This window comes from Hyla sarda, unplaced genomic scaffold (genome assembly GCF_029499605.1).
Source record: "Hyla sarda isolate aHylSar1 unplaced genomic scaffold, aHylSar1.hap1 scaffold_350, whole genome shotgun sequence".
NCBI classification, from domain to species: domain Eukaryota; kingdom Metazoa; phylum Chordata; class Amphibia; order Anura; family Hylidae; genus Hyla; species Hyla sarda.
This window is the reverse complement of record NW_026610262.1, coordinates 30,859-50,468: the sequence shown is the minus strand read 5'-3', so window position 1 is coordinate 50,468 and position 19,610 is coordinate 30,859. Positions and strand designations below refer to the sequence as shown.

The 19,610-nt window shown below is 45.9% G+C and overlaps 8 non-coding genes across 8 annotated transcripts; all 8 read left to right on the top strand.

The window, feature by feature from the left end:
- The first annotated feature begins 2,077 nt into the window (after positions 1 to 2,077).
- Positions 2,078 to 2,268, top strand: LOC130331496 (U2 spliceosomal RNA). Its single transcript, XR_008874388.1, has one exon. It is a non-coding gene; the product is annotated as a U2 spliceosomal RNA (small nuclear RNA).
- Positions 2,269 to 4,361: 2,093 nt separating this feature from the next.
- On the top strand, positions 4,362 to 4,552 carry LOC130331495 (U2 spliceosomal RNA). The gene has a single exon (XR_008874387.1). It is a non-coding gene; the product is annotated as a U2 spliceosomal RNA (small nuclear RNA).
- A 2,084-nt stretch (positions 4,553 to 6,636) lies between these two features.
- LOC130331494 (U2 spliceosomal RNA) lies at positions 6,637 to 6,827 on the top strand. Its single transcript, XR_008874386.1, has one exon. It is a non-coding gene; the product is annotated as a U2 spliceosomal RNA (small nuclear RNA).
- A 2,085-nt stretch (positions 6,828 to 8,912) lies between these two features.
- Positions 8,913 to 9,103, top strand: LOC130331465 (U2 spliceosomal RNA). Its single transcript, XR_008874368.1, has one exon. It is a non-coding gene; the product is annotated as a U2 spliceosomal RNA (small nuclear RNA).
- A 2,084-nt stretch (positions 9,104 to 11,187) lies between these two features.
- On the top strand, positions 11,188 to 11,378 carry LOC130331493 (U2 spliceosomal RNA). The gene has a single exon (XR_008874385.1). It is a non-coding gene; the product is annotated as a U2 spliceosomal RNA (small nuclear RNA).
- Positions 11,379 to 13,466: 2,088 nt separating this feature from the next.
- Positions 13,467 to 13,657, top strand: LOC130331491 (U2 spliceosomal RNA). The gene has a single exon (XR_008874384.1). It is a non-coding gene; the product is annotated as a U2 spliceosomal RNA (small nuclear RNA).
- A 2,086-nt stretch (positions 13,658 to 15,743) lies between these two features.
- On the top strand, positions 15,744 to 15,934 carry LOC130331463 (U2 spliceosomal RNA). Its single transcript, XR_008874366.1, has one exon. It is a non-coding gene; the product is annotated as a U2 spliceosomal RNA (small nuclear RNA).
- A 2,089-nt stretch (positions 15,935 to 18,023) lies between these two features.
- LOC130331462 (U2 spliceosomal RNA) lies at positions 18,024 to 18,214 on the top strand. The gene has a single exon (XR_008874365.1). It is a non-coding gene; the product is annotated as a U2 spliceosomal RNA (small nuclear RNA).
- The last annotated feature ends 1,396 nt before the right edge of the window (positions 18,215 to 19,610 follow it).

Below are 19,610 nucleotides of genomic sequence, written 5' to 3'. Positions count from 1 at the left end.
GAAAGATTCCTACTTTCATTGCTACCTGCTTGCTGGCTAGCCAGCTAGCCAGCCCTGTGGGCCTTGCTGCTGCTGCAGCCAAAAAACAAAAGGTGGTGCTGCTGCTGCTTCTGCTGCTTCTGCTTCTGCTTGTGTCTGGCCCCTGTTGGAGCGTCCAGGCACAGGACTTCTGCTGCTGCTGACTAAATGGCCTCCTTAATTGGATCATTTGAGTAGCCAGCACACCTGTGCAGGTAGGGCATGACATGATAGGCAGCTGCCTTGATAGCGGGTGGGTGCTGAATGTTCCTAATTGACAAAATAAGATTAATGCTTATGAAGAAATATAAAATCTCATCCCTTCCCCAATATCGCGCCACACCCCTACCCCTTAATTCCCTGGTTGAACGTGATGGACATATGTCTTTTTTCGACCGTACTAACTATGTAACTATGTAACATAACATGGGGGGGGGGGGTCTCCTGGCTGTTCACACAGGTGTGTCATTGCTGTACATTGACCATGCATTGCTTCTGTGGTATTGCAAAGGCAAAGACAAATGCTTCCAGCCATCCATTGCACTAATGGATTGGTCATCAGCTGGCTGTCTATGTCCCGCATCAATATAGACCAAAGTACAGAGGGTTAGGCTATGCTATTGTGCACCTACCTGATGCATCAGAAGGTGCGAGGCCCTTGCTAAATTCTGTGCACAGACTTTGAGATCTATGCTTTAGACTGTATCTAAACCTGCTCCAACATGGACTGACATTCTGGCCTACTTTCAGCCGATGCGACTTGTCTGTCGCTGAACAGTCGCTTTTTATGTATTCAGCACCTATGTATAATGTTGTAAAAATGCTCTAGAAGCTAAAGTCGCAGAAATGTCACACATATTTGGCCTGCAACTTTCTGTGCGACAAATTCAGACAGGAAAAATCAGTATAAATCCTTAGAAAATTATCCCCCAGTGTCTCCATCTGCTGGCGGTATTGAATAAGCATTGCTGCACTGATGGGGTATGCATTAGACGAAAAAAAAAGAAGAAAAAGAAGAATAATACGCCCAGAAAAGAGGCGAAAAGGAGAAAAACGTAAAAAAACGTGAAAAAAAAGTAAGAGGAAGAGAAGGGAAAAAAAGGTGGAAATGGGTTTAAAAGTGATTTCGGCGGAGAAATATATATATATATATATATATATATATATATATATATATATATATATATGCGCACACACACACATAGATATAAACGTATTCTCCGTTGAGATATTGCAGCCGCTGCTGTGTCCAGGCCCAGGAGCCTTAGCACTGTGCTGTGATGTCACTCAATACCACTGACATCACTAGGTGTAAACAACATCTCTCCTTTGCTGTGTATGTGACTATGGAGCTGTTTGGTGATGTCGTCTATTACGGCCTTCATAGAAGCAACAGGAGATTGTTGCATCCATCTTGAACCCTCAGAACTACAGTGCTATGATGTCACTCACTTCCACAGGCCTTGCAGAGTGTAAACAACAACAACCCAGCTTTGTTGTGTATGTAACCAAAGGGATTTGTGATGTCACCTAGAACCTTCACAGCAGCGACAGCTTTATGAGGAGCATCAGCACTGCTCTGCCTGAGCAGAACCATCACCGCCATAGGTTGTCAAATAACCCGGATTTAACCCACACAGGTAAGTCCAATGGGGTGCAGGCATGTCCTCTATGCTTACAGCTTCCCGTGGGTGTTGGTTTGATACCGTTTGGGGACAGCCAAGGAGGCATCTGCAGGCAACAAAGGTAGGTGTGTGCTTGTGTGTGTGTTTCCTATGCAGATCCTAAGCCCAGTGTCACATGCAAGTAGGAGGAGTAAGAAGGGTTCCTGGCAAATCCGGGTTATGGATTGCATTTAAAAAGGCCCCGTGGGAGTGCAATGGGCCCCTGTCTTGCTGCTTAGCAATAATGGTATGGGTTTAGGTTCTGCTGTGTGTACTGGTGGTTGACTGCCCCCCAGCCCAGAGTGTGCATGGAAAATTGTCTGGCAGCCTCCCTGACAGCAAGCAGTGATAGTGCCCATGAAGGGGACCTTGTTGGGCCCGCCCCTTTCACGGTTATCGCTTCTCGGCCTTTTGGCTAAGATCAAGTGTAGTATCTGTTCTTATCAGTTTAATATCTGATACGTCCCCTATCTGGGGACCATATATTAAATGGATTTTTGAGAACGGGGGCCGATTTCGAAGCTTGCTTCCGTCGCCCTATGCATTGACCCGATATGGCAGTATCTTCGGGTACAGTGCACCACCCCCTTACAGGGTTAAAAAGAAAGATTCCTACTTTCATTGCTACCTGCTTGCTGGCTAGCCAGCTAGCCAGCCCTGTGGGCCTTGCTGCTGCTGCAGCCAAAAAACAAAAGGTGGTGCTGCTGCTGCTTCTGCTGCTTCTGCTTGTGTCTGGCCCCTGTTGGAGCGTCCAGGCACAGGACTTCTGCTGCTGCTGACTAAATGGCCTCCTTAATTGGATCATTTGAGTAGCCAGCACACCTGTGCAGGTAGGGCATGACATGATAGGCAGCTGCCTTGATAGCGGGTGGGTGCTGAATGTTCCTAATTGACAAAATAAGATTAATGCTTATGAAGAAATATAAAATCTCATCCCTTCCCCAATATCGCGCCACACCCCTACCCCTTAATTCCCTGGTTGAACGTGATGGACATATGTCTTTTTTCGACCGTACTAACTATGTAACTATGTAACATAACATGGGGGGGGGGGGTCTCCTGGCTGTTCACACAGGTGTGTCATTGCTGTACATTGACCATGCATTGCTTCTGTGGTATTGCAAAGGCAAAGACAAATGCTTCCAGCCATCCATTGCACTAATGGGATTGGTCATCAGCTGGCTGTCTATGTCCCGCATCAATATAGACCAAAGTACAGAGGGTTAGGCTATGCTATTGTGCACCTACCTGATGCATCAGAAGGTGCGAGGCCCTTGCTAAATTCTGTGCACAGACTTTGAGATCTATGCTTTAGACTGTATCTAAACCTGCTCCAACATGGACTGACATTCTGGCCTACTTTCAGCCGATGCGACTTGTCTGTCGCTGAACAGTCGCTTTTTATGTATTCAGCACCTATGTATAATGTTGTAAAAATGCTCTAGAAGCTAAAGTCGCAGAAATGTCACACATATTTGGCCTGCAACTTTCTGTGCGACAAATTCAGACAGGAAAAATCAGTATAAATCCTTAGAAAATTATCCCCCAGTGTCTCCATCTGCTGGCGGTATTGAATAAGCATTGCTGCACTGATGGGGTATGCATTAGACGAAAAAAAAGAAGAAAAAGAAGAATAATACGCCCAGAAAAGAGGCGAAAAGGAGAAAAACGTAAAAAAACGTGAAAAAAAAGTAAGAGGAAGAGAAGGGAAAAAAAGGTGGAAATGGGTTTAAAAGTGATTTCGGCGGAGAATATATATATATATATATATATATATATATATATATATATATATATATATATATATGCGCACACACACACATAGATATAAACGTATTCTCCGTTGAGATATTGCAGCCGCTGCTGTGTCCAGGCCCAGGAGCCTTAGCACTGTGCTGTGATGTCACTCAATACCACTGACATCACTAGGTGTAAACAACATCTCTCCTTTGCTGTGTATGTGACTATGGAGCTGTTTGGTGATGTCGTCTATTACGGCCTTCATAGAAGCAACAGGAGATTGTTGCATCCATCTTGAACCCTCAGAACTACAGTGCTATGATGTCACTCACTTCCACAGGCCTTGCAGAGTGTAAACAACAACAACCCAGCTTTGTTGTGTATGTAACCAAAGGGATTTGTGATGTCACCTAGAACCTTCACAGCAGCGACAGCTTTATGAGGAGCATCAGCACTGCTCTGCCTGAGCAGAACCATCACCGCCATAGGTTGTCAAATAACCCGGATTTAACCCACACAGGTAAGTCCAATGGGGTGCAGGCATGTCCTCTATGCTTACAGCTTCCCGTGGGTGTTGGTTTGATACCGTTTGGGGACAGCCAAGGAGGCATCTGCAGGCAACAAAGGTAGGTGTGTGCTTGTGTGTGTGTTTCCTATGCAGATCCTAAGCCCAGTGTCACATGCAAGTAGGAGGAGTAAGAAGGGTTCCTGGCAAATCCGGGTTATGGATTGCATTTAAAAAGGCCCCGTGGGAGTGCAATGGGCCCCTGTCTTGCTGCTTAGCAATAATGGTATGGGTTTAGGTTCTGCTGTGTGTACTGGTGGTTGACTGCCCCCCAGCCCAGAGTGTGCATGGAAAATTGTCTGGCAGCCTCCCTGACAGCAAGCAGTGATAGTGCCCATGAAGGGGACCTTGTTGGGCCCGCCCCTTTCACGGTTATCGCTTCTCGGCCTTTTGGCTAAGATCAAGTGTAGTATCTGTTCTTATCAGTTTAATATCTGATACGTCCCCTATCTGGGGACCATATATTAAATGGATTTTTGAGAACGGGGGCCGATTTCGAAGCTTGCTTCCGTCGCCCTATGCATTGACCCGATATGGCAGTATCTTCGGGTACAGTGCACCACCCCCTTACAGGGTTAAAAAGAAAGATTCCTACTTTCATTGCTACCTGCTTGCTGGCTAGCCAGCTAGCCAGCCCTGTGGGCCTTGCTGCTGCTGCAGCCAAAAAACAAAAGGTGGTGCTGCTGCTGCTTCTGCTGCTTCTGCTTGTGTCTGGCCCCTGTTGGAGCGTCCAGGCACAGGACTTCTGCTGCTGCTGACTAAATGGCCTCCTTAATTGGATCATTTGAGTAGCCAGCACACCTGTGCAGGTAGGGCATGACATGATAGGCAGCTGCCTTGATAGCGGGTGGGTGCTGAATGTTCCTAATTGACAAAATAAGATTAATGCTTATGAAGAAATATAAAATCTCATCCCTTCCCCAATATCGCGCCACACCCCTACCCCTTAATTCCCTGGTTGAACGTGATGGACATATGTCTTTTTTCGACCGTACTAACTATGTAACTATGTAACATAACATGGGGGGGGGGGTCTCCTGGCTGTTCACACAGGTGTGTCATTGCTGTACATTGACCATGCATTGCTTCTGTGGTATTGCAAAGGCAAAGACAAATGCTTCCAGCCATCCATTGCACTAATGGATTGGTCATCAGCTGGCTGTCTATGTCCCGCATCAATATAGACCAAAGTACAGAGGGTTAGGCTATGCTATTGTGCACCTACCTGATGCATCAGAAGGTGCGAGGCCCTTGCTAAATTCTGTGCACAGACTTTGAGATCTATGCTTTAGACTGTATCTAAACCTGCTCCAACATGGACTGACATTCTGGCCTACTTTCAGCCGATGCGACTTGTCTGTCGCTGAACAGTCGCTTTTTATGTATTCAGCACCTATGTATAATGTTGTAAAAATGCTCTAGAAGCTAAAGTCGCAGAAATGTCACACATATTTGGCCTGCAACTTTCTGTGCGACAAATTCAGACAGGAAAAATCAGTATAAATCCTTAGAAAATTATCCCCCAGTGTCTCCATCTGCTGGCGGTATTGAATAAGCATTGCTGCACTGATGGGGTATGCATTAGACGAAAAAAAAGAAGAAAAAGAAGAATAATACGCCCAGAAAAGAGGCGAAAAGGAGAAAAACGTAAAAAAACGTGAAAAAAAAGTAAGAGGAAGAGAAGGGAAAAAAAGGTGGAAATGGGTTTAAAAGTGATTTCGGCGGAGAAATATATATATATATATATATATATATATATATATATATATATATATATGCGCACACACACACATAGATATAAACGTATTCTCCGTTGAGATATTGCAGCCGCTGCTGTGTCCAGGCCCAGGAGCCTTAGCACTGTGCTGTGATGTCACTCAATACCACTGACATCACTAGGTGTAAACAACATCTCTCCTTTGCTGTGTATGTGACTATGGAGCTGTTTGGTGATGTCGTCTATTACGGCCTTCATAGAAGCAACAGGAGATTGTTGCATCCATCTTGAACCCTCAGAACTACAGTGCTATGATGTCACTCACTTCCACAGGCCTTGCAGAGTGTAAACAACAACAACCCAGCTTTGTTGTGTATGTAACCAAAGGGATTTGTGATGTCACCTAGAACCTTCACAGCAGCGACAGCTTTATGAGGAGCATCAGCACTGCTCTGCCTGAGCAGAACCATCACCGCCATAGGTTGTCAAATAACCCGGATTTAACCCACACAGGTAAGTCCAATGGGGTGCAGGCATGTCCTCTATGCTTACAGCTTCCCGTGGGTGTTGGTTTGATACCGTTTGGGGACAGCCAAGGAGGCATCTGCAGGCAACAAAGGTAGGTGTGTGCTTGTGTGTGTGTTTCCTATGCAGATCCTAAGCCCAGTGTCACATGCAAGTAGGAGGAGTAAGAAGGGTTCCTGGCAAATCCGGGTTATGGATTGCATTTAAAAAGGCCCCGTGGGAGTGCAATGGGCCCCTGTCTTGCTGCTTAGCAATAATGGTATGGGTTTAGGTTCTGCTGTGTGTACTGGTGGTTGACTGCCCCCCAGCCCAGAGTGTGCATGGAAAATTGTCTGGCAGCCTCCCTGACAGCAAGCAGTGATAGTGCCCATGAAGGGGACCTTGTTGGGCCCGCCCCTTTCACGGTTATCGCTTCTCGGCCTTTTGGCTAAGATCAAGTGTAGTATCTGTTCTTATCAGTTTAATATCTGATACGTCCCCTATCTGGGGACCATATATTAAATGGATTTTTGAGAACGGGGGCCGATTTCGAAGCTTGCTTCCGTCGCCCTATGCATTGACCCGATATGGCAGTATCTTCGGGTACAGTGCACCACCCCCTTACAGGGTTAAAAAGAAAGATTCCTACTTTCATTGCTACCTGCTTGCTGGCTAGCCAGCTAGCCAGCCCTGTGGGCCTTGCTGCTGCTGCAGCCAAAAAACAAAAGGTGGTGCTGCTGCTGCTTCTGCTGCTTCTGCTTCTGCTTGTGTCTGGCCCCTGTTGGAGCGTCCAGGCACAGGACTTCTGCTGCTGCTGACTAAATGGCCTCCTTAATTGGATCATTTGAGTAGCCAGCACACCTGTGCAGGTAGGGCATGACATGATAGGCAGCTGCCTTGATAGCGGGTGGGTGCTGAATGTTCCTAATTGACAAAATAAGATTAATGCTTATGAAGAAATATAAAATCTCATCCCTTCCCCAATATCGCGCCACACCCCTACCCCTTAATTCCCTGGTTGAACGTGATGGACATATGTCTTTTTTCGACCGTACTAACTATGTAACTATGTAACATAACATGGGGGGGGGGGGTCTCCTGGCTGTTCACACAGGTGTGTCATTGCTGTACATTGACCATGCATTGCTTCTGTGGTATTGCAAAGGCAAAGACAAATGCTTCCAGCCATCCATTGCACTAATGGATTGGTCATCAGCTGGCTGTCTATGTCCCGCATCAATATAGACCAAAGTACAGAGGGTTAGGCTATGCTATTGTGCACCTACCTGATGCATCAGAAGGTGCGAGGCCCTTGCTAAATTCTGTGCACAGACTTTGAGATCTATGCTTTAGACTGTATCTAAACCTGCTCCAACATGGACTGACATTCTGGCCTACTTTCAGCCGATGCGACTTGTCTGTCGCTGAACAGTCGCTTTTTATGTATTCAGCACCTATGTATAATGTTGTAAAAATGCTCTAGAAGCTAAAGTCGCAGAAATGTCACACATATTTGGCCTGCAACTTTCTGTGCGACAAATTCAGACAGGAAAAATCAGTATAAATCCTTAGAAAATTATCCCCCAGTGTCTCCATCTGCTGGCGGTATTGAATAAGCATTGCTGCACTGATGGGGTATGCATTAGACGAAAAAAAAGAAGAAAAAGAAGAATAATACGCCCAGAAAAGAGGCGAAAAGGAGAAAAACGTAAAAAAACGTGAAAAAAAAGTAAGAGGAAGAGAAGGGAAAAAAAGGTGGAAATGGGTTTAAAAGTGATTTCGGCGGAGAAATATATATATATATATATATATATATATATATATATATATATGCGCACACACACACATAGATATAAACGTATTCTCCGTTGAGATATTGCAGCCGCTGCTGTGTCCAGGCCCAGGAACCTTAGCACTGTGCTGTGATGTCACTCAATACCACTGACATCACTAGGTGTAAACAACATCTCTCCTTTGCTGTGTATGTGACTATGGAGCTGTTTGGTGATGTCGTCTATTACGGCCTTCATAGAAGCAACAGGAGATTGTTGCATCCATCTTGAACCCTCAGAACTACAGTGCTATGATGTCACTCACTTCCACAGGCCTTGCAGAGTGTAAACAACAACAACCCAGCTTTGTTGTGTATGTAACCAAAGGGATTTGTGATGTCACCTAGAACCTTCACAGCAGCGACAGCTTTATGAGGAGCATCAGCACTGCTCTGCCTGAGCAGAACCATCACCGCCATAGGTTGTCAAATAACCCGGATTTAACCCACACAGGTAAGTCCAATGGGGTGCAGGCATGTCCTCTATGCTTACAGCTTCCCGTGGGTGTTGGTTTGATACCGTTTGGGGACAGCCAAGGAGGCATCTGCAGGCAACAAAGGTAGGTGTGTGCTTGTGTGTGTGTTTCCTATGCAGATCCTAAGCCCAGTGTCACATGCAAGTAGGAGGAGTAAGAAGGGTTCCTGGCAAATCCGGGTTATGGATTGCATTTAAAAAGGCCCCGTGGGAGTGCAATGGGCCCCTGTCTTGCTGCTTAGCAATAATGGTATGGGTTTAGGTTCTGCTGTGTGTACTGGTGGTTGACTGCCCCCCAGCCCAGAGTGTGCATGGAAAATTGTCTGGCAGCCTCCCTGACAGCAAGCAGTGATAGTGCCCATGAAGGGGACCTTGTTGGGCCCGCCCCTTTCACGGTTATCGCTTCTCGGCCTTTTGGCTAAGATCAAGTGTAGTATCTGTTCTTATCAGTTTAATATCTGATACGTCCCTTATCTGGCGACCATATATTAAATGGATTTTTGAGAACGGGGGCCGATTTCGAAGCTTGCTTCCGTCGCCCTATGCATTGACCCGATATGGCAGTATCTTCGGGTACAGTGCACCACCCCCTTACAGGGTTAAAAAGAAAGATTCCTACTTTCATTGCTACCTGCTTGCTGGCTAGCCAGCTAGCCAGCCCTGTGGGCCTTGCTGCTGCTGCAGCCAAAAAACAAAAGGTGGTGCTGCTGCTGCTTCTGCTGCTTCTGCTTCTGCTTGTGTCTGGCCCCTGTTGGAGCGTCCAGGCACAGGACTTCTGCTGCTGCTGACTAAATGGCCTCCTTAATTGGATCATTTGAGTAGCCAGCACACCTGTGCAGGTAGGGCATGACATGATAGGCAGCTGCCTTGATAGCGGGTGGGTGCTGAATGTTCCTAATTGACAAAATAAGATTAATGCTTATGAAGAAATATAAAATCTCATCCCTTCCCCAATATCGCGCCACACCCCTACCCCTTAATTCCCTGGTTGAACGTGATGGACATATGTCTTTTTTCGACCGTACTAACTATGTAACTATGTAACATAACATGGGGGGGGGGGTCTCCTGGCTGTTCACACAGGTGTGTCATTGCTGTACATTGACCATGCATTGCTTCTGTGGTATTGCAAAGGCAAAGACAAATGCTTCCAGCCATCCATTGCACTAATGGATTGGTCATCAGCTGGCTGTCTATGTCCCGCATCAATATAGACCAAAGTACAGAGGGTTAGGCTATGCTATTGTGCACCTACCTGATGCATCAGAAGGTGCGAGGCCCTTGCTAAATTCTGTGCACAGACTTTGAGATCTATGCTTTAGACTGTATCTAAACCTGCTCCAACATGGACTGACATTCTGGCCTACTTTCAGCCGATGCGACTTGTCTGTCGCTGAACAGTCGCTTTTTATGTATTCAGCACCTATGTATAATGTTGTAAAAATGCTCTAGAAGCTAAAGTCGCAGAAATGTCACACATATTTGGCCTGCAACTTTCTGTGCGACAAATTCAGACAGGAAAAATCAGTATAAATCCTTAGAAAATTATCCCCCAGTGTCTCCATCTGCTGGCGGTATTGAATAAGCATTGCTGCACTGATGGGGTATGCATTAGACGAAAAAAAAGAAGAAAAAGAAGAATAATACGCCCAGAAAAGAGGCGAAAAGGAGAAAAACGTAAAAAAACGTGAAAAAAAAGTAAGAGGAAGAGAAGGGAAAAAAAGGTGGAAATGGGTTTAAAAGTGATTTCGGCGGAGAAATATATATATATATATATATATATATATATATATATATATATGCGCACACACACACATAGATATAAACGTATTCTCCGTTGAGATATTGCAGCCGCTGCTGTGTCCAGGCCCAGGAGCCTTAGCACTGTGCTGTGATGTCACTCAATACCACTGACATCACTAGGTGTAAACAACATCTCTCCTTTGCTGTGTATGTGACTATGGAGCTGTTTGGTGATGTCGTCTATTACGGCCTTCATAGAAGCAACAGGAGATTGTTGCATCCATCTTGAACCCTCAGAACTACAGTGCTATGATGTCACTCACTTCCACAGGCCTTGCAGAGTGTAAACAACAACAACCCAGCTTTGTTGTGTATGTAACCAAAGGGATTTGTGATGTCACCTAGAACCTTCACAGCAGCGACAGCTTTATGAGGAGCATCAGCACTGCTCTGCCTGAGCAGAACCATCACCGCCATAGGTTGTCAAATAACCCGGATTTAACCCACACAGGTAAGTCCAATGGGGTGCAGGCATGTCCTCTATGCTTACAGCTTCCCGTGGGTGTTGGTTTGATACCGTTTGGGGACAGCCAAGGAGGCATCTGCAGGCAACAAAGGTAGGTGTGTGCTTGTGTGTGTGTTTCCTATGCAGATCCTAAGCCCAGTGTCACATGCAAGTAGGAGGAGTAAGAAGGGTTCCTGGCAAATCCGGGTTATGGATTGCATTTAAAAAGGCCCCGTGGGAGTGCAATGGGCCCCTGTCTTGCTGCTTAGCAATAATGGTATGGGTTTAGGTTCTGCTGTGTGTACTGGTGGTTGACTGCCCCCCAGCCCAGAGTGTGCATGGAAAATTGTCTGGCAGCCTCCCTGACAGCAAGCAGTGATAGTGCCCATGAAGGGGACCTTGTTGGGCCCGCCCCTTTCACGGTTATCGCTTCTCGGCCTTTTGGCTAAGATCAAGTGTAGTATCTGTTCTTATCAGTTTAATATCTGATACGTCCCCTATCTGGGGACCATATATTAAATGGATTTTTGAGAACGGGGGCCGATTTCGAAGCTTGCTTCCGTCGCCCTATGCATTGACCCGATATGGCAGTATCTTCGGGTACAGTGCACCACCCCCTTACAGGGTTAAAAAGAAAGATTCCTACTTTCATTGCTACCTGCTTGCTGGCTAGCCAGCTAGCCAGCCCTGTGGGCCTTGCTGCTGCTGCAGCCAAAAAACAAAAGGTGGTGCTGCTGCTGCTTCTGCTGCTTCTGCTTCTGCTTGTGTCTGGCCCCTGTTGGAGCGTCCAGGCACAGGACTTCTGCTGCTGCTGACTAAATGGCCTCCTTAATTGGATCATTTGAGTAGCCAGCACACCTGTGCAGGTAGGGCATGACATGATAGGCAGCTGCCTTGATAGCGGGTGGGTGCTGAATGTTCCTAATTGACAAAATAAGATTAATGCTTATGAAGAAATATAAAATCTCATCCCTTCCCCAATATCGCGCCACACCCCTACCCCTTAATTCCCTGGTTGAACGTGATGGACATATGTCTTTTTTCGACCGTACTAACTATGTAACTATGTAACATAACATGGGGGGGGGGGGGTCTCCTGGCTGTTCACACAGGTGTGTCATTGCTGTACATTGACCATGCATTGCTTCTGTGGTATTGCAAAGGCAAAGACAAATGCTTCCAGCCATCCATTGCACTAATGGATTGGTCATCAGCTGGCTGTCTATGTCCCGCATCAATATAGACCAAAGTACAGAGGGTTAGGCTATGCTATTGTGCACCTACCTGATGCATCAGAAGGTGCGAGGCCCTTGCTAAATTCTGTGCACAGACTTTGAGATCTATGCTTTAGACTGTATCTAAACCTGCTCCAACATGGACTGACATTCTGGCCTACTTTCAGCCGATGCGACTTGTCTGTCGCTGAACAGTCGCTTTTTATGTATTCAGCACCTATGTATAATGTTGTAAAAATGCTCTAGAAGCTAAAGTCGCAGAAATGTCACACATATTTGGCCTGCAACTTTCTGTGCGACAAATTCAGACAGGAAAAATCAGTATAAATCCTTAGAAAATTATCCCCCAGTGTCTCCATCTGCTGGCGGTATTGAATAAGCATTGCTGCACTGATGGGGTATGCATTAGACGAAAAAAAAGAAGAAAAAGAAGAATAATACGCCCAGAAAAGAGGCGAAAAGGAGAAAAACGTAAAAAAACGTGAAAAAAAAGTAAGAGGAAGAGAAGGGAAAAAAAGGTGGAAATGGGTTTAAAAGTGATTTCGGCGGAGAAATATATATATATATATATATATATATATATATATATATATATATGCGCACACACACACATAGATATAAACGTATTCTCCGTTGAGATATTGCAGCCGCTGCTGTGTCCAGGCCCAGGAGCCTTAGCACTGTGCTGTGATGTCACTCAATACCACTGACATCACTAGGTGTAAACAACATCTCTCCTTTGCTGTGTATGTGACTATGGAGCTGTTTGGTGATGTCGTCTATTACGGCCTTCATAGAAGCAACAGGAGATTGTTGCATCCATCTTGAACCCTCAGAACTACAGTGCTATGATGTCACTCACTTCCACAGGCCTTGCAGAGTGTAAACAACAACAACCCAGCTTTGTTGTGTATGTAACCAAAGGGATTTGTGATGTCACCTAGAACCTTCACAGCAGCGACAGCTTTATGAGGAGCATCAGCACTGCTCTGCCTGAGCAGAACCATCACCGCCATAGGTTGTCAAATAACCCGGATTTAACCCACACAGGTAAGTCCAATGGGGTGCAGGCATGTCCTCTATGCTTACAGCTTCCCGTGGGTGTTGGTTTGATACCGTTTGGGGACAGCCAAGGAGGCATCTGCAGGCAACAAAGGTAGGTGTGTGCTTGTGTGTGTGTTTCCTATGCAGATCCTAAGCCCAGTGTCACATGCAAGTAGGAGGAGTAAGAAGGGTTCCTGGCAAATCCGGGTTATGGATTGCATTTAAAAAGGCCCCGTGGGAGTGCAATGGGCCCCTGTCTTGCTGCTTAGCAATAATGGTATGGGTTTAGGTTCTGCTGTGTGTACTGGTGGTTGACTGCCCCCCAGCCCAGAGTGTGCATGGAAAATTGTCTGGCAGCCTCCCTGACAGCAAGCAGTGATAGTGCCCATGAAGGGGACCTTGTTGGGCCCGCCCCTTTCACGGTTATCGCTTCTCGGCCTTTTGGCTAAGATCAAGTGTAGTATCTGTTCTTATCAGTTTAATATCTGATACGTCCCCTATCTGGGGACCATATATTAAATGGATTTTTGAGAACGGGGGCCGATTTCGAAGCTTGCTTCCGTCGCCCTATGCATTGACCCGATATGGCAGTATCTTCGGGTACAGTGCACCACCCCCTTACAGGGTTAAAAAGAAAGATTCCTACTTTCATTGCTACCTGCTTGCTGGCTAGCCAGCTAGCCAGCCCTGTGGGCCTTGCTGCTGCTGCAGCCAAAAAACAAAAGGTGGTGCTGCTGCTGCTTCTGCTGCTTCTGCTTCTGCTTGTGTCTGGCCCCTGTTGGAGCGTCCAGGCACAGGACTTCTGCTGCTGCTGACTAAATGGCCTCCTTAATTGGATCATTTGAGTAGCCAGCACACCTGTGCAGGTAGGGCATGACATGATAGGCAGCTGCCTTGATAGCGGGTGGGTGCTGAATGTTCCTAATTGACAAAATAAGATTAATGCTTATGAAGAAATATAAAATCTCATCCCTTCCCCAATATCGCGCCACACCCCTACCCCTTAATTCCCTGGTTGAACGTGATGGACATATGTCTTTTTTCGACCGTACTAACTATGTAACTATGTAACATAACATGGGGGGGGGGGTCTCCTGGCTGTTCACACAGGTGTGTCATTGCTGTACATTGACCATGCATTGCTTCTGTGGTATTGCAAAGGCAAAGACAAATGCTTCCAGCCATCCATTGCACTAATGGATTGGTCATCAGCTGGCTGTCTATGTCCCGCATCAATATAGACCAAAGTACAGAGGGTTAGGCTATGCTATTGTGCACCTACCTGATGCATCAGAAGGTGCGAGGCCCTTGCTAAATTCTGTGCACAGACTTTGAGATCTATGCTTTAGACTGTATCTAAACCTGCTCCAACATGGACTGACATTCTGGCCTACTTTCAGCCGATGCGACTTGTCTGTCGCTGAACAGTCGCTTTTTATGTATTCAGCACCTATGTATAATGTTGTAAAAATGCTCTAGAAGCTAAAGTCGCAGAAATGTCACACATATTTGGCCTGCAACTTTCTGTGCGACAAATTCAGACAGGAAAAATCAGTATAAATCCTTAGAAAATTATCCCCCAGTGTCTCCATCTGCTGGCGGTATTGAATAAGCATTGCTGCACTGATGGGGTATGCATTAGACGAAAAAAAAGAAGAAAAAGAAGAATAATACGCCCAGAAAAGAGGCGAAAAGGAGAAAAACGTAAAAAAACGTGAAAAAAAAGTAAGAGGAAGAGAAGGGAAAAAAAGGTGGAAATGGGTTTAAAAGTGATTTCGGCGGAGAAATATATATATATATATATATATATATATATATATATATATATATGCGCACACACACACATAGATATAAACGTATTCTCCGTTGAGATATTGCAGCCGCTGCTGTGTCCAGGCCCAGGAGCCTTAGCACTGTGCTGTGATGTCACTCAATACCACTGACATCACTAGGTGTAAACAACATCTCTCCTTTGCTGTGTATGTGACTATGGAGCTGTTTGGTGATGTCGTCTATTACGGCCTTCATAGAAGCAACAGGAGATTGTTGCATCCATCTTGAACCCTCAGAACTACAGTGCTATGATGTCACTCACTTCCACAGGCCTTGCAGAGTGTAAACAACAACAACCCAGCTTTGTTGTGTATGTAACCAAAGGGATTTGTGATGTCACCTAGAACCTTCACAGCAGCGACAGCTTTATGAGGAGCATCAGCACTGCTCTGCCTGAGCAGAACCATCACCGCCATAGGTTGTCAAATAACCCGGATTTAACCCACACAGGTAAGTCCAATGGGGTGCAGGCATGTCCTCTATGCTTACAGCTTCCCGTGGGTGTTGGTTTGATACCGTTTGGGGACAGCCAAGGAGGCATCTGCAGGCAACAAAGGTAGGTGTGTGCTTGTGTGTGTGTTTCCTATGCAGATCCTAAGCCCAGTGTCACATGCAAGTAGGAGGAGTAAGAAGGGTTCCTGGCAAATCCGGGTTATGGATTGCATTTAAAAAGGCCCCGTGGGAGTGCAATGGGCCCCTGTCTTGCTGCTTAGCAATAATGGTATGGGTTTAGGTTCTGCTGTGTGTACTGGTGGTTGACTGCCCCCCAGCCCAGAGTGTGCATGGAAAATTGTCTGGCAGCCTCCCTGACAGCAAGCAGTGATAGTGCCCATGAAGGGGACCTTGTTGGGCCCGCCCCTTTCACGGTTATCGCTTCTCGGCCTTTTGGCTAAGATCAAGTGTAGTATCTGTTCTTATCAGTTTAATATCTGATACGTCCCCTATCTGGCGACCATATATTAAATGGATTTTTGAGAACGGGGGCCGATTTCGAAGCTTGCTTCCGTCGCCCTATGCATTGACCCGATATGGCAGTATCTTCGGGTACAGTGCACCACCCCCTTACAGGGTTAAAAAGAAAGATTCCTACTTTCATTGCTACCTGCTTGCTGGCTAGCCAGCTAGCCAGCCCTGTGGGCCTTGCTGCTGCTGCAGCCAAAAAACAAAAGGTGGTGCTGCTGCTGCTTCTGCTGCTTCTGCTTCTGCTTGTGTCTGGCCCCTGTTGGAGCGTCCAGGCACAGGACTTCTGCTGCTGCTGACTAAATGGCCTCCTTAATTGGATCATTTGAGTAGCCAGCACACCTGTGCAGGTAGGGCATGACATGATAGGCAGCTGCCTTGATAGCGGGTGGGTGCTGAATGTTCCTAATTGACAAAATAAGATTAATGCTTATGAAGAAATATAAAATCTCATCCCTTCCCCAATATCGCGCCACACCCCTACCCCTTAATTCCCTGGTTGAACGTGATGGACATATGTCTTTTTTCGACCGTACTAACTATGTAACTATGTAACATAACATGGGGGGGGGGGGTCTCCTGGCTGTTCACACAGGTGTGTCATTGCTGTACATTGACCATGCATTGCTTCTGTGGTATTGCAAAGGCAAAGACAAATGCTTCCAGCCATCCATTGCACTAATGGATTGGTCATCAGCTGGCTGTCTATGTCCCGCATCAATATAGACCAAAGTACAGAGGGTTAGGCTATGCTATTGTGCACCTACCTGATGCATCAGAAGGTGCGAGGCCCTTGCTAAATTCTGTGCACAGACTTTGAGATCTATGCTTTAGACTGTATCTAAACCTGCTCCAACATGGACTGACATTCTGGCCTACTTTCAGCCGATGCGACTTGTCTGTCGCTGAACAGTCGCTTTTTATGTATTCAGCACCTATGTATAATGTTGTAAAAATGCTCTAGAAGCTAAAGTCGCAGAAATGTCACACATATTTGGCCTGCAACTTTCTGTGCGACAAATTCAGACAGGAAAAATCAGTATAAATCCTTAGAAAATTATCCCCCAGTGTCTCCATCTGCTGGCGGTATTGAATAAGCATTGCTGCACTGATGGGGTATGCATTAGACGAAAAAAAAGAAGAAAAAGAAGAATAATACGCCCAGAAAAGAGGCGAAAAGGAGAAAAACGTAAAAAAACGTGAAAAAAAAGTAAGAGGAAGAGAAGGGAAAAAAAGGTGGAAATGGGTTTAAAAGTGATTTCGGCGGAGAAATATATATATATATATATATATATATATATATATATATATATATATGCGCACACACACACATAGATATAAACGTATTCTCCGTTGAGATATTGCAGCCGCTGCTGTGTCCAGGCCCAGGAGCCTTAGCACTGTGCTGTGATGTCACTCAATACCACTGACATCACTAGGTGTAAACAACATCTCTCCTTTGCTGTGTATGTGACTATGGAGCTGTTTGGTGATGTCGTCTATTACGGCCTTCATAGAAGCAACAGGAGATTGTTGCATCCATCTTGAACCCTCAGAACTACAGTGCTATGATGTCACTCACTTCCACAGGCCTTGCAGAGTGTAAACAACAACAACCCAGCTTTGTTGTGTATGTAACCAAAGGGATTTGTGATGTCACCTAGAACCTTCACAGCAGCGACAGCTTTATGAGGAGCATCAGCACTGCTCTGCCTGAGCAGAACCATCACCGCCATAGGTTGTCAAATAACCCGGATTTAACCCACACAGGTAAGTCCAATGGGGTGCAGGCATGTCCTCTATGCTTACAGCTTCCCGTGGGTGTTGGTTTGATACCGTTTGGGGACAGCCAAGGAGGCATCTGCAGGCAACAAAGGTAGGTGTGTGCTTGTGTGTGTGTTTCCTATGCAGATCCTAAGCCCAGTGTCACATGCAAGTAGGAGGAGTAAGAAGGGTTCCTGGCAAATCCGGGTTATGGATTGCATTTAAAAAGGCCCCGTGGGAGTGCAATGGGCCCCTGTCTTGCTGCTTAGCAATAATGGTATGGGTTTAGGTTCTGCTGTGTGTACTGGTGGTTGACTGCCCCCCAGCCCAGAGTGTGCATGGAAAATTGTCTGGCAGCCTCCCTGACAGCAAGCAGTGATAGTGCCCATGAAGGGGACCTTGTTGGGCCCGCCCCTTTCACGGTTATCGCTTCTCGGCCTTTTGGCTAAGATCAAGTGTAGTATCTGTTCTTATCAGTTTAATATCTGATACGTCCCCTATCTGGCGACCATATATTAAATGGATTTTTGAGAACGGGGGCCGATTTCGAAGCTTGCTTCCGTCGCCCTATGCATTGACCCGATATGGCAGTATCTTCGGGTACAGTGCACCACCCCCTTACAGGGTTAAAAAGAAAGATTCCTACTTTCATTGCTACCTGCTTGCTGGCTAGCCAGCTAGCCAGCCCTGTGGGCCTTGCTGCTGCTGCAGCCAAAAAACAAAAGGTGGTGCTGCTGCTGCTTCTGCTGCTTCTGCTTCTGCTTGTGTCTGGCCCCTGTTGGAGCGTCCAGGCACAGGACTTCTGCTGCTGCTGACTAAATGGCCTCCTTAATTGGATCATTTGAGTAGCCAGCACACCTGTGCAGGTAGGGCATGACATGATAGGCAGCTGCCTTGATAGCGGGTGGGTGCTGAATGTTCCTAATTGACAAAATAAGATTAATGCTTATGAAGAAATATAAAATCTCATCCCTTCCCCAATATCGCGCCACACCCCTACCCCTTAATTCCCTGGTTGAACGTGATGGACATATGTCTTTTTTCGACCGTACTAACTATGTAACTATGTAACATAACATGGGGGGGGGGGTCTCCTGGCTGTTCACACAGGTGTGTCATTGCTGTACATTGACCATGCATTGCTTCTGTGGTATTGCAAAGGCAAAGACAAATGCTTCCAGCCATCCATTGCACTAATGGATTGGTCATCAGCTGGCTGTCTATGTCCCGCATCAATATAGACCAAAGTACAGAGGGTTAGGCTATGCTATTGTGCACCTACCTGATGCATCAGAAGGTGCGAGGCCCTTGCTAAATTCTGTGCACAGACTTTGAGATCTATGCTTTAGACTGTATCTAAACCTGCTCCAACATGGACTGACATTCTGGCCTACTTTCAGCCGATGCGACTTGTCTGTCGCTGAACAGTCGCTTTTTATGTATTCAGCACCTATGTATAATGTTGTAAAAATGCTCTAGAAGCTAAAGTCGCAGAAATGTCACACATATTTGGCCTGCAACTTTCTGTGCGACAAATTCAGACAGGAAAAATCAGTATAAATCCTTAGAAAATTATCCCCCAGTGTCTCCATCTGCTGGCGGTATTGAATAAGCATTGCTGCACTGATGGGGTATGCATTAGACGAAAAAAAAGAAGAAAAAGAAGAATAATACGCCCAGAAAAGAGGCGAAAAGGAGAAAAACGTAAAAAAACATGAAAAAAAAGTAAGAGGAAGAGAAGGGAAAAAAAGGTGGAAATGGGTTTAAAAGTGATTTCGGCGGAGAAATATATATATATATATATATATATATATATATATATATATATATGCGCACACACACACATAGATATAAACGTATTCTCCGTTGAGATATTGCAGCCGCTGCTGTGTCCAGGCCCAGGAGCCTTAGCACTGTGCTGTGATGTCACTCAATACCACTGACATCACTAGGTGTAAACAACATCTCTCCTTTGCTGTGTATGTGACTATGGAGCTGTTTGGTGATGTCGT